Source organism: Bos javanicus, chromosome 14 (genome assembly GCF_032452875.1).
Source record: "Bos javanicus breed banteng chromosome 14, ARS-OSU_banteng_1.0, whole genome shotgun sequence".
Classification (NCBI taxonomy): domain Eukaryota; kingdom Metazoa; phylum Chordata; class Mammalia; order Artiodactyla; family Bovidae; genus Bos; species Bos javanicus.
Genome location: NC_083881.1, coordinates 64,761,015 through 64,774,385, shown reverse-complemented (window position 1 = coordinate 64,774,385; position 13,371 = coordinate 64,761,015). Strand labels below are relative to the sequence as shown.

Below are 13,371 nucleotides of genomic sequence, written 5' to 3'. Positions count from 1 at the left end.
AAATATTTTCTCCCGTTCATAGGTTGTTTTGTTTATCCTTTCCTTTGATGTACAAAAGCTTTTAAGTTAACTAGGTCCCATTTGCTTATTTTTGCCTTTGTTTCTGTTTTTCTTGGAAACAGATCCCAAAAAATAATGCTATGATTTATGTAAAAGAGTGTTCTGGCTATGTTTCCCTCTAAGGGTTTTATAGTGCCCAGTCTCATATTTAGGTCTTTAATTCCAGTTGAGCTATTTCAAATCCTGAAAGATGATGCTGTGAAAGTGCTGCACTCAATATGCCAGCAAATTTGGAAAACTCAGTAGTGGCCACAGGACTGGAAAAGGTCCGTTTACATTCCAATCCCAAAAAGTGCTCAAACTACCAACCATTGCACTCATGTCACACGCTAGCAAAGTAATGCTCAAAATTCTCCAAGCCAGGCTTAAGCAATACGTGAACCATGAACTTCCAGATGTTCAAGCTGGTTTTAGAAAAGGCAGAGGAACCAGAGATCAAATTGCCAACATCTGCTGGATCATGGAAAAAACAAGAGAGTTCCAGAAAAACATCTATTTCTGCATTATTGACTATGCCAAAGCCTTTGACTGTATGGATCACAATAAACTGTGGAAAATTCTGAAAGAGATGGAAATACCAGACCACCTGACCTGCCTCTTGAGAAACCTGTATGCAGGTCAGGAAACAACAGTTAGAACTGGACATGGAACAACAGACTGGTTCCAAATAGGAAAAGGAGTTCGTCAAGGCTGTATATTGTCACCCTGCTTATTTAACTTCTCTGCAGAGTACATCATGAGAAACGCTGGACTGGAAGAAGCACAAGCTGGAATCAAGATTGCCGGGAGAAATATCAAGAACCTCAGATATGCAGATGACACCACCCTTTTGGCAGAAAGTGAAGAGGAACTAAAAAGCCTCTTGATGAAAGTGAAAGAGGAGAGTGAAAAAGTTGGCTTAAAGCTCAACATTCAGAAAACTAAGATCATGGCATCTGGTCCTATCACTTCATGGAAAATAGATGGGGAAACAGTGGAAACAGTGTCAGACTTTATTTTGGGGGGCTCCAAAATCACTACAGATGGTGACTGCAGCCATGAAATTAAAAGACGCTACTCGATAGCATATTCAAAAGCAAAGACATTACTTTGCCAACAAACATCCATCTAGTCAAGGCTATGGTTTTTCCAGTGGTCGTGTATGGATGTGAGAGTTGGACTGTGAAGAAAGCTGAACACCGAAGAATTGATGCTTTTGAACTGTGGTGTTGGAGAAGACTCTTGAGAGTCCCTTGGACTGCAAGGAGATCCAACCAGTCCATTCTGAAGGAGATCAGCCCTGGGTGTTCCTTGGAAGTACTGATGCTAAAGCTGAAACTCCAGTACTTTGGCCACCTCATGTGAAGAGTTGACTCACTGGAAAAGACCCTGATGCTGGGAGGGATGAGGGCAGGAGAAGGGGACAACAGAGGATAAGGTGGCTGGATGGCATCACTGACTCAATGGACGTGTGTTTGAGTGAACTCCGGGAGTTGGTGATGGACAGGGAGGCCTGGTGTGCTGCAATTCATTGGGTCACAAAGAGTCGGACACAACTGAGTGACTTAACTGAACTGAACTGGATCCATTTGGAGTTTATTTTTATATATGGTGTTAGAGAGTGCTCTGATTTCATTCTTTTACACAGCTGTGCACTTTTCCCAGACTGTCTTTTCTCCATAGTGTATGTTCTTACCTCCTTTATCTTAGATTGACCATAAATGCATAGGTTTACTTCTGAGCTTTCTATCCTGTTCCATTGGTCTATGTGTCTCTTTTTGTGTCAGTACTATACTGTTTTGATTACTGTAGCTTTGTACTATAGTCCAAAGTCAGAGAGCATGATTCAAATATATTAAAGAAACCAAGTCAGTTATCATGTAAATTTTACACAGTTTGAATTTTGTCTGTCCCTATTCTGTATATTTCCTGCATATAAACCCGTAGATGGCTCAATCTGATTCAGGTTGTTTATTTTATTTATTTATTTTTAGCAAGACTGTTTTATAAAAGGTTTTATATTGTTCCATCAGGAGTCACATAATGTCTAAAGGTTTCTTCTTGTGATGTTAATAGTTACGGACGCTAAATACGTAAAGTCATTGGAGGTTGCAAACTAACATTTTAATTCGATTGCTTAGTAGAACTGTTTACCTAAGAAAGGTAGGATAAATGCTTACTTCTTTCCCTTTATTTACCCATTAAAAAAAAAAAATTTGGTTTTCCAGATGGGGGGGAACTTTTTTGCAGTATATAGTGTACATCAATCATCATAGTGTACAGATTAAATATCTTACAATTTTATTTGTCAATCATATATCAATAAAACTGGGGAGAAATGAGTTAGTTTTCTAAATATTCCCTTGTTGGCCATTTATCAATAGTTGTTATTTGCTGTTACTCTGAATTCGTTATTTTTTAATAATGCTCAAATTGTCTCCTCATTGGCAGTTGTAGTCTCTATAAATTGTCTTCTCTATGTTTTAATCTTTCCTCAGTCTGGAATCTTTGCTTCCTTGTATCAAAACATTTGGCTGTTCCTAAAATTCAGATATGCTGTCTCCAAGGATGAGTATATGCCATCATTGAAAACAGGAAGAAAAAAAAAGGAAATGAGTACCAAAAACACTGCCACAATGATTGGAGTAATGGAATGTACTTAGTGTTCTATGATAGCTACTTAGAGGGAGAGAAGCTCATTTAGATGAGCTCAGTTTGATAAATTCATTTTAGAAAACCCATTCATTTACCCTTTAATCAGAACTTTTGTGTTGTGATTTTTTGGGGTAGGACAGTATAGTCAAAAAAAAGTCAATGCTTGATGATAAGAATATGTACATGAGCAATTATGCTAGTAATAATGATGTCCAGTTCGCAGTGATAAGCACAATGAACTGCTGCTGGCTGACCCAAGGGCATGTGTCAGTCATGTCTCTGAGGCTCCTCAGCGGTGCATGTGTCAGCCTACAACCAGTTCCATTTGGTGTACCACTGTTAACTGACACACTTATGTCTGCCACCACTGAGATCTTTACACTTCACACCTTCAATGAAAACATGTTGATCTCATTGTCAAGGGCAGATTTCCAAGTTTTCTAGCTCTCACACCTGTGAATACTCAGTCTCCACTGTCCATTATCATCATGAATACCTTTACTTGAACACTAACAAAAATCTGAATTTGAATTGCTGAATAAGAAAAAGAAGTGTACTATGAACCATGACCTAATAATAAAAAATATTTAGAGTTACAATAACACATAAAGTCAAGTTTGATTAAATATTTGTTCTTTGATTTGTATTTACTGTGGTGGAGGGGGGCAGTCATTCCTATGTCTGTACATAGCCACCATGGCTGCTGACTTGTTTTCCTCACAAGCCCAACTTGTCTTTTAAAAAAAAAAAAAAAAGTTGTCTTTTACAAATAAAATTCCAAAGGAAGAAGCACTTAACAAAGAATTTTTTCTTTCATAAATGTTATGATTTGGGTATAACAAGCCATATTGAATCCATTGGGTTTTGGGTAATAGATTTCAAAATACATCATAAATGTAAGTAATATGATGACTAATGGGTCAAGTAAAGTTGGAACATTTTAAATGAGAAAATAGCTGGAACAGTTTTCAGGAAACTTTTCCAGTTGGTGTTTGCTCCCCCACAAGGTGTGCTTTAACATAAACTTAGGGGAATCACCTCTGGGGCTTGAATTCCCTCTCTGATTTCATTATTACAATATGATTCTTTTCCTTTCCCTATTAAGTCATCTCCTAGGGTGATGGAAGCATAAAATAAGTATAATTTATTTGTATTTGTCTAATCTCCTTTTAACTCAATAATCATTCCATCATTCTGTTTCCTGGTAGCTTTAGGAAAGTTTTGAAGGGTAATTAAGGTCTAATAATTGACAGGCATGGGTTTACTTGGTAACTTAAAGATATAGAATGTGTTCTGGAGATGGTGAGAAATTAGATCTGGCAGAAAAATGGATGACTCAGCTGGGAAATTCACTATTACTACACATTCTTAAAATCTAAACATTGAAAATAATCCATTTATTAAAGTTCATTGAGGATTAGAAAAAAAAATTCTAAACCCTTTAAAACAAGAATCTGATAATAATTGGATAAATGTGGAATAAAATTCACATTAACAATCTATGCCTGGTTCTTTATCTAGTTATATTTCCAGTTCTTGTAAATCATCATTTTATATAGTTACAACTGTGTCTTTTGAGTAAAACTTTTATAGTCCATTTCTTTAATGTTTTCATCTTAATAGTGAAGATAATGTTTTTCATCATTTTTTAAAAGTATAAAAGATGAGAAAATCATTGTTCAATTTTTTATTTAAAATACCAGATTTTTTGCATAGTTTTCCCATTTATAAAAATAAGTTTTCCTACCATTATGAAACTACAAATATTTATAATAATGACAGTAATTTTCTACCCCCAAAAGTACCTGACTAGTTAAAGGATGTCAAAGTCTAATTCTATACTAGGAAATAGAATTAACACTACACATTTGTTTAATTATCAGATGTGACAGTGAGCTTGTGATTTTAGTTGAAGGAGTCACACATGTTGATGGACTTTATAAGCAATAAAGAGTGCTGTTGCATTTGTGGTGTTTCTCACTCTGGTACATGCTACAGATCTCTTCGTGGACCTGGTACTTTGAAAGGAATAGCTTCATTGTAAGCTCTGCTTTGGGGGCTCTTGACCTGCAGTATTGTCTGACTTGTCCAATGGACTGCCCTAGTTCCTCTGTTTATACATAGAACAGGCTGTGTTTTGCAAAGAATGTGGTTCAACACTCCAGCTCTGGGGGGCTGAGAGTGGGGGACTTTGTGGGCCAGCGGAGGGCAACCATGCATAAAGGTTGCACTGTATGCAGACAGACATACAGAAACCATCTAAAATGGAAATTATTTAAATCTTTTCAATATCTAGTCATCTCTTACAAAAAGTTAACATAACACTTGTCTTGTGCTTTGTGCGTAGACTGTGCTTTGTATGTAGCTTCTCCCGTGGCTCAGTGATAAAGAATCCGCCTGCAGTGCAGAAGATGCAGGAGACAGCGCAAAAAGTTTAACCCATTTTGAGCTGTTAAACTTGTACTGAATAAATATTGTGAGCTATTATTGATGTTGCTTTGGGAAATTGATCTTTCTGATTTTTAAACTTTTTAAAGTTCATATTTGGTAGAATAAGGTTGATAATGTAACTCAAATAGATTCATAGTTGAAATTCACAAATATGATTAGCTTTTTATACACATTTAGCTTCTAGCTTTTAACACACATTTATTTTTCTGAATTATCAGCATTTGACTTCTACTGATAAAAAAGAACCTTCTTTTAAAACTTATTTTGTAATATGAGCCATGACCTAGGAAGGACTATATTCTCTTTCCTAATAAAACTACTTGAGATGGTGCCAAACTGACCTGTGCTTTTCAGTTTTACTGGTTTAACTGATTCTAGTCTCACTATTTAATTAAAGCCTCTAATTTTCATGTGCCACAGTATTTGGTGTCAGTAAGATTAGAAATTATCCTATGGCTTCTGTAACATTTAGGAGTAGCATTGTGTCTTTTTCACCTTCTGCAGAAAGGGCACCCTGATCTCACCATTAAAGGTGTTAGTGTAGGTGTTCTACTACACTGTTGGAAGGGCCATGGAGAATGGAAAGTAAACCTGAAAAACTGGCCCAGTACACAGGTGGTTAACACTTAGGTCTAAAGTGGGCCTCCCCTAGACATAAGGGCACACACAGTCCAGCCCTTTACATGTGAGGGTAAAAAGTAAAGGGGGTGGAAAAAACTGTCCTGTCATGCATATGACAAAGTCATTGAAAGAATTTTGTTTCTTTTTTATTTTTTAAATAAAAGAAAAAAATTAAAATGTCCTTCATTGGTACATAGTTCTGTGAATTCTAATACATGAATAGATTCATGTAACCACTACCACAGTCAAGATACAGAACAGTTCTGCCACCTTAAATTCTCATGGTAGTCCTTTGTAATCACACTTGCCCCTAAGCCCTGCTACTGCTGCTGCTAAGTCACTTCAGTCGTGTCCAACTCTGTGCGACCCCATAGACAGCAACCCACCAGGCTCCCCTGTCCCTGGGATTCTCCAGGCAAGAACACTGGAGTGGGTTGCCATTTCCTTCTCCAAAGCATGAAAGTGCAAAGAGAAAGTGAAGTCGCTCAGTCGTGTCCGACTCTTGGCGGACCCCATGGACTGCAGCCTTCCAGGCTCCTCCGTCCATGGGATTTGCCAGGCAGGAGTGCTGGAGTGGGGTGCCATTGCCTTCTCCGCCCCTAAGCCCCAATCTCTGATAATTACTGCTGTCCGTCACTTTAGGATTTTTATTTGTCTTGTCTTTTTGAGAATGTCATACAAATCTAATCATACAGCATGTAACCTTTTCAGACTAGCTTCTTTAAGTCACATCTATCCTTGAGATTTGTTGCATCTGTCAGTAGTACATTCCTTTTCATTGCTGAGTAGTGTTCCATTTTATAGATGTGCCATATAAGAATTCATCCATTGAAGGGCATAGAAGTTGTTTCCAATTTTGGTGATTATGAATATAGCTACTTTAAACATTTGTGTACAAGTAGTTATGTGATTATAAGTTTCATTCCTCTATGATAAATACCTAGGCTTGGAATTGGTGGGTCATATAAGTCTTAAGAAGGGGCTTCTCTGGTGGCTCAGACAGTAAAGAATCTGCCTGCAGTACAGAAGACCTAAGTTTGATCCCAGGGTCAGGAAGATTGCCTGGAGAGGGGAATGGCTACCCACTCCAGTATTCTTGCCTGGAGAATTCCATGGACAGAGGAGCTTGGCAGGGTGCTATACATGGGGGTCACTAAAAGGTGGACACGACTGAGTGAATAACACATACACACACACACACAAGAAACTACTAAAATGTTTCCAAATTGCCTGTATCATTTGACATTACGCCAGCAATGTATGAGGGTCCCACCAGTTCCGTATCATCTCCAGCAGCTTATATTGTCAGTGTTTTTTTTTTTTTATTTTAACCATTCTAGTAGATATCTCATTGTCACTTTTATTTGTACTGTTCTAATTCCTAATGATGATGTATGTGGACTGTTCTTGATACTGCTTTGGGAAATTAAAGGATACTATACTAGTCTGTAGTTGTCTTTTGTTATCTTTGTCTGGTTTTGGTATCAGTAATGATAGGTTCATAAAATGGATTTAAGTATATATATGGTCTCCTATTTTCTGTGGTACAAGAATAAGAAGAAAAAAATGAGGGATCTTCATAGTCCCTACGGGCATTAGGAATTCCCTTCCCATTACTGAAGCCAGAAATAGAGGCTTTTTCTGACTACTCCCTCTATCCACACCTGATGCCCACCTTCAGGTTTTTGGCTGCCCCAGACTATAGAATATTGCCAGAAAAAACAAACCATTTTGGTGGTATTTTGAAATTTAGTCATCTTCGCCAATCTACCTGTTACGATTTACTTTTCAGAGTCTTCAAATAGCTGCTCTTTGTAGGTTTTTTTTTTTTAAGCTGTAATATCTCCAGATGTTATAGTTCCATCTTTCCTGGAACCCTGAAATAATATTTAAAGAAAAGGAGTTGGAAACTAACAAAGAGAAAAAGCAAACTATATTAGAATTTTTTGCTTTGGAGGGAAAAGGTAAAAGAAACTAGGGCAAACATTCCTAGGCCTTGAAACTTAATTTATAATCACATTAGAAACTGGAAATACTCCATATTAGCATATGGAATTTGTATTGGTTTTCTATTGATGAATTACAAATTACCACAAATACAGTGGCTTATGGCAACGCAAACTTATTGTCTCAATCCTCTAGGTCAGAAGTCCATTTGAATTTAGCTGTATTCTCTGCTCAGAATCTCACAAAACCAAAATCAAGATGTCAGTTCGGCTGGGCTCTAATCTAGAAGCTCTGTGGAAGATTCCACTTCCAAACTCATTGCATCTGTTGTATAATCCACTTCCTGTGGTGGTAGGACTCAGGTCCCTAATTCCTTGTTAGTGGTGCCCAGTGCCACCATCCCTCACCTCTAGGGCACCCTTTTCTTCTCACATGATCCCTACTATCCTCAAACTAGCAATGACAGATCATAGACCCATTTCAAATCTCTCTTGACTTCCCCTTCTGCCTCTTCCTTGTACTTTGTAAGAGGCTTGAGTAATAGATCAGCCCACCAGGTAATCTTGGGCTTAAATTCAATTTACCTGGAATGTTTATCACACCTATAAAATCCCTTCCAGCACAGCAGTACCTGGCTTAGTGTTTGAGTCAATAACCAGGGGATAGGAATCTTGACAGAAGGGGGTCATCTTCAGAATTCTGCCTCCCACAGAACCAGATTAGAGAGTTCTGGCGTGCTCCAACATGAAGTGACCAAATAAATGCTTCATGCTGAGTTTGAGGCCCAACACTAGGTATTAAAGATGAAAAATGTATACTCAAGGATCTTCTCTATTGGTGGGAGACATAATCTCACAAAAGATACTTATGTAGGACCAGCTTTGTGGAACAACTTGGAGAAAATGTTGAGCATTTTCCTGGAGATTAGGCATTAGGCAAAGAAAAGGTACATTAGACCAAGGAGCGATGTGATCAAAGGCCTAATGGTATGACATCGCACGGGCTGGGGGATGTGGGCTCTGTAAACTCATTGATATTTCTGGAGCTTTAATATTTGAGGCAGGCAATGGCTGTGGATAAGAAAAGGCAGGATCTTTTTTTTCCATTCTAAGGAGCTTCATCTTCTATCCCATAGGTAAAAGCCATTACACAGTTTTAAGCAATAGTAAACCAGTCAGGATCACATTTGAAACAAATCATTTGTAAATTACTCCGTAGCCTGGATTAACAGGAATCGGTCTAGACAGAGAAACCTTTAGGAGGCTTTATATTAGCTGAAGAATATCAAAGGCATGAAGGGGAAAAAATGGGGAGTGGTTGGAATGCTGGAGAGAAAGAGATTGGATTCAGGCAATTATTTTGGAAATAAAATTGACAGAACTTAATCATTGAGTAGATTTGGACCAGGAAAAGAGGGAATGAAATGAGTCAAAAAGTCAGATTTTTTTATTTGAGCCAGTTGGTAGATTAGAGTTATTAAATGAGACAGAGAACATAGCATGTGTGAGAGGAATTCCCATGGACAGAGAAGCCTGGCGGGCTGTCGTCCAGTGGGTCACAAAAGAGTTGGACACAATTTAGTGACTAAACAAGAAGAACCAACAATGAGAGGATGTGATGGATTGTTCTGGATGAATTGACTTGATGAGCCTGTGGGAGTTAAGTAGGAAGAAAAAATCCATTCCTTTTTTTTTCCCCCTTCATTACATCATTAAATATCCATTTTGTACTTGTGCATGCATGCTAAGTCACTTCAGTCATGTCCAATTCTGTGTGACCCTGTGGACTGTAGCCTGCCAGGCTCCTCTGTCCATGGGATTTTCCAGGCAAAAATACTGGAGTGGGTTGCCATGTGCCCTCCTCCAGGCGATCTTCCCTACCCAGGGATTGAACCCGCATCTTTTACATCTCCTGCACTGGCAGGTGGGTTCTTTACCACTAGCACCACCTAGGCACTCAGAATATTAAGATGTAGAACAGCCCTTATTTTTCAGGAGCTCATAGTTATCTGGACTCTAAGCAGTAGCTATAAAAATAAATAGATATCTGATGATGACACAATCAGGATATTCTGGAAGCAATGAATGAGAGGCCTCTCAGTCCGCCACAGTGATCAAGAAAGGTTTTTCGGGAAGAAATGACTCAAAGAGTCTAAAAGGACAAGTTACGCAAATAACCAAAGATAAATAGTTTGGGTTTTCTTGTTTTTTCTTGTGCCCCTGGGACCACCATATCTGAGATACAAGAATCCATGTTGAGATAGCACTCAGCAGCTCTCATGCATACCATTCTATGGATGTTTTGCCAATCTACAGTCAGGGAAAGTGGATCCCTTAGGCTCAGCAGTTGATTAGGTAGATATTTGGGCAAACTCCTGAGTAGGTCAGTGAATTGTTTTTATGGCTACTTCTGACCCTCAGTTTAAATCTCATAAATCCAGGCAAAAGCAGATAGCTTCTGGCCCCAGTATCTGAGTCTTCTTTCCACTTTGGCTTTGTTTAGTTTTTCTGTTGTTGCTATCATCTGTTAAGATTGCTCATTTTTTTCATTGTGGTAAAAGGTGGTATTATTTTCTGCGAGGTCACAAAATTTAGAAGCCCACATAAAAAACTTTGCAGGCAGAGCAGGACAATGTATGAGTCATTTGAATCATGCAGTACCCTAAAATATTTTGCCCACCAACCTGTTCTGCAAGTCAAAAATAATGCCTTTCAAAAATGATGCTGGTATAACTGGATTTCCCTATGCAAAAAAAAATTTAAGTTGAACCCCTACCTCACACAAAACACAAAAGTTAATTTGAGAGTAATTATAGACCTAAATTGGAGAAGGAAATGGCAACCCACTCCAGTATTCTTTCCTGGAGAATCCCAGGGACGGGGGAGCCTGGTGGGCTGCTGTCTATGGAGTCGCACAGAGTCGGACACAACTGAAGCAACTTAGCAGCAGCAGCATAGACCTAAATGTAAGAAGGTAAAACTATACAACTTGTAAAAGAAAGCATAACTGAATCTTTATCACCTTGGATAAAGCAATGATTTTTTGATGTCACCAGAAGCTCAAGCAGAATAATCTGTTGGACTTCACAAAAATTAAAATCTTTTGTGCTGCAAATGACACAATCACAGAAATTGAAAAGACAATTCACAGAATGGGAGAAAATATTTGCAAATCCTATATCTGATAGGAACTTGTATCTGGAATATATCAATGTAAAAGACTCATACTATTTAATAAGAAGAAGACAAAAAACCCAATTTAAAAATGAACAAAGGTGATAGACATTTTTCTAAGAATATATACACATCACCAATAAGCATATGAAAAAATGCTCAACATCATTAATCATTGCTATGCTAAGTCACTTCGGTCGTGTCCGACTGTGTGACCCCGTAGACGGTAGCCTACCAGGCTCCCCGTCCCTGGGATTCTCCAGGCAAGAACACTGGAGTGGGTTGCCATTTCCTACTCCAATGCATGCAAGTGAAAAGTGAAAGTGAAGTCGTTCAGTCGTGTCTGACTCTTAGCGACCCCATGGACTGCAGCCCACCAGGCTCCTCCGTCCATGGGATTTTCCAGGCAAGAGTACTGGAGTGGGGTGCCATTGCCTTCTCCACATTAATCATTAAGAAAATACAAATCAAAATCACAACGGGATACCACTTCACACCCACTAGGATTGCCGTAATCAAATATAACCCAGCAATTTCACTTCTAGGTAGATACCTTAAAGAATTGAAAACATTCATATAAAAATTTGCATATTAACATTCATAGCAGTATTATCCGTGTGTGCTAAGTCACTTCAGTCGTGTCTGACTCTGTGTGACCCTATGGACTGGAGCCCACCAGGCTCCTCTGTCCATTGGATTCTCCACTGGAGTGGGTTCTCGTGCCCTACTCCAGGGGATCTTCTCCACCCAGGGATCGAACCTGTGTCTCTTATGTCGGTCTACCTGCATTAGCAGGCGGGCTCTTTACCACTAGCACCACTTGGGAAGCCCCAGAAATATTATTCATTAATAACCAAAAAGTAGAAACAACCCAAATGTCCACAAACTGATAATGAATAAGCAGTATACTACAGTATATCCACATGACGGAGTATTAGTCAGTCATAAAAAAAGGAATGATGTACTGATGACATATGATTCAACACAAATGAACCTTAAAAATTTTTATTATGTTAACTGAAAGAAACCAGACACAAAAAGCAGGATTTTATGTGATTCAGTTTATATGAAATGTCCAGAATAGGCAATCTATAGAGATAGAAATTAGCTTATTGGTTGCCTGAGGGTTGGAAGTGGGGAACGAGTAGGGACTGCTAAACGGCATGGGAATTTCTTCCCCCATTGGTGGTGATAATGTTCTGGAATTAGATAGTAGTGATTAGTACACAATCTTGTGAGTATAATAAGAACTATTGATTTGTACACTTTAAATAGGTAAATTGTATGTATATGTGAGTTAATATGTCAATAAAGATGTTAAAAATAATTTCTTTAAATTAGGGTGTTTTTTTCCTGCTTAAATAAATATAGGGAACAGAGAATATTTTAATATTGCAGAAGGTTGACTCAACTGTCTGACCCTTTCCAGTGGACAGTTAGCTAGAAGCAGTTCTCTCAGAATTTTGCTTAGTCTGATTAAAGAAACCCAAGGAAAGACACACAAGAGGAATGGTACCAGGAGCAAGCCTGGGTAGCCAGGAGGAAACTCTAAGGTGCTGAAATCTGAAGAAGATGAACAGAGGTCCTCCTGTTGAAAACAGAATATGAGCTTTGTCTGCTTGATAATTTGCTATTCCTAGCTTCATCTATGATTATGTCTTGTATTATATCAGGCTCCAGTGAAAAGAATACTTAATTAGGTTCAGTTAAACTCAGCCATTTACTGAACACATACATATCAGAAACGCACTGTGCCAGGCACTGGGTATAAAGATGAGTGCCATACTCTGCTCTCACGACCCATATAGTCTTACATCTTATTGATGACAGAAACGGAAGCAAGAACGCAAAAACAGAAACGTCTTAATGTCAGTTGATTAAGTGACAGATAAGGACGACATCTGGTGTGTGATACACGTAAAATGGAGTTTAAGAGATCTCAGTCTACCCAGGTTACATTGGATGAGATATTTGAAACTTGTTCAACACAGAATACAGGGAAATATGTAGGGACTTTTCTGGGTTTTAGCGGGTTGAAGAGGAGAAACAAACGTTTTTGTGTATATACTTTATCAGACAGTGGTGGGGAGGCTACTTCAGTTAATCAGTTGGACAGATTATTTGTTAATACCAGTATTTGTGTCAAACATTGTGCTGGGTACTAAGGCAGGTCCTTTTAACCCCAGAAGGAAGAATGTCAGTCCAGTAACAAACTGGAAAGGCTGCTCAACTTTGCCTCCAAGTAGAGGGTAGAGGGTAGATGTCCATGTGTGGCCTTCAGTCTTTAGGAACAGACAGTCACATGATTGGAACAGGAATGTAGGCAAGAGAGTAGTGCAGGAAAAGTGTTCCTTCAAGTAACTACATGGAAAGAATAGGTGGTAAGTAAAAGAATTACAACATCTTGGCATCCTAATGAGTCCACAGTACAGGTGTCGGGAAACTGAAATAGGAGTTTGACAGGGAAGTAAAGGCTTATTTGCAA

The 13,371-nt window shown here is 38.5% G+C and overlaps 1 protein-coding gene across 16 annotated transcripts in view; it reads left to right on the top strand.

Annotated features, from left to right (window-relative positions):
* VPS13B (vacuolar protein sorting 13 homolog B) overlaps positions 1 to 13,371 on the top strand; it is an 804,527-nt gene that overhangs the window by 610,286 nt on the left and 180,870 nt on the right. The gene's annotated exons all lie outside the window — the stretch shown is intronic.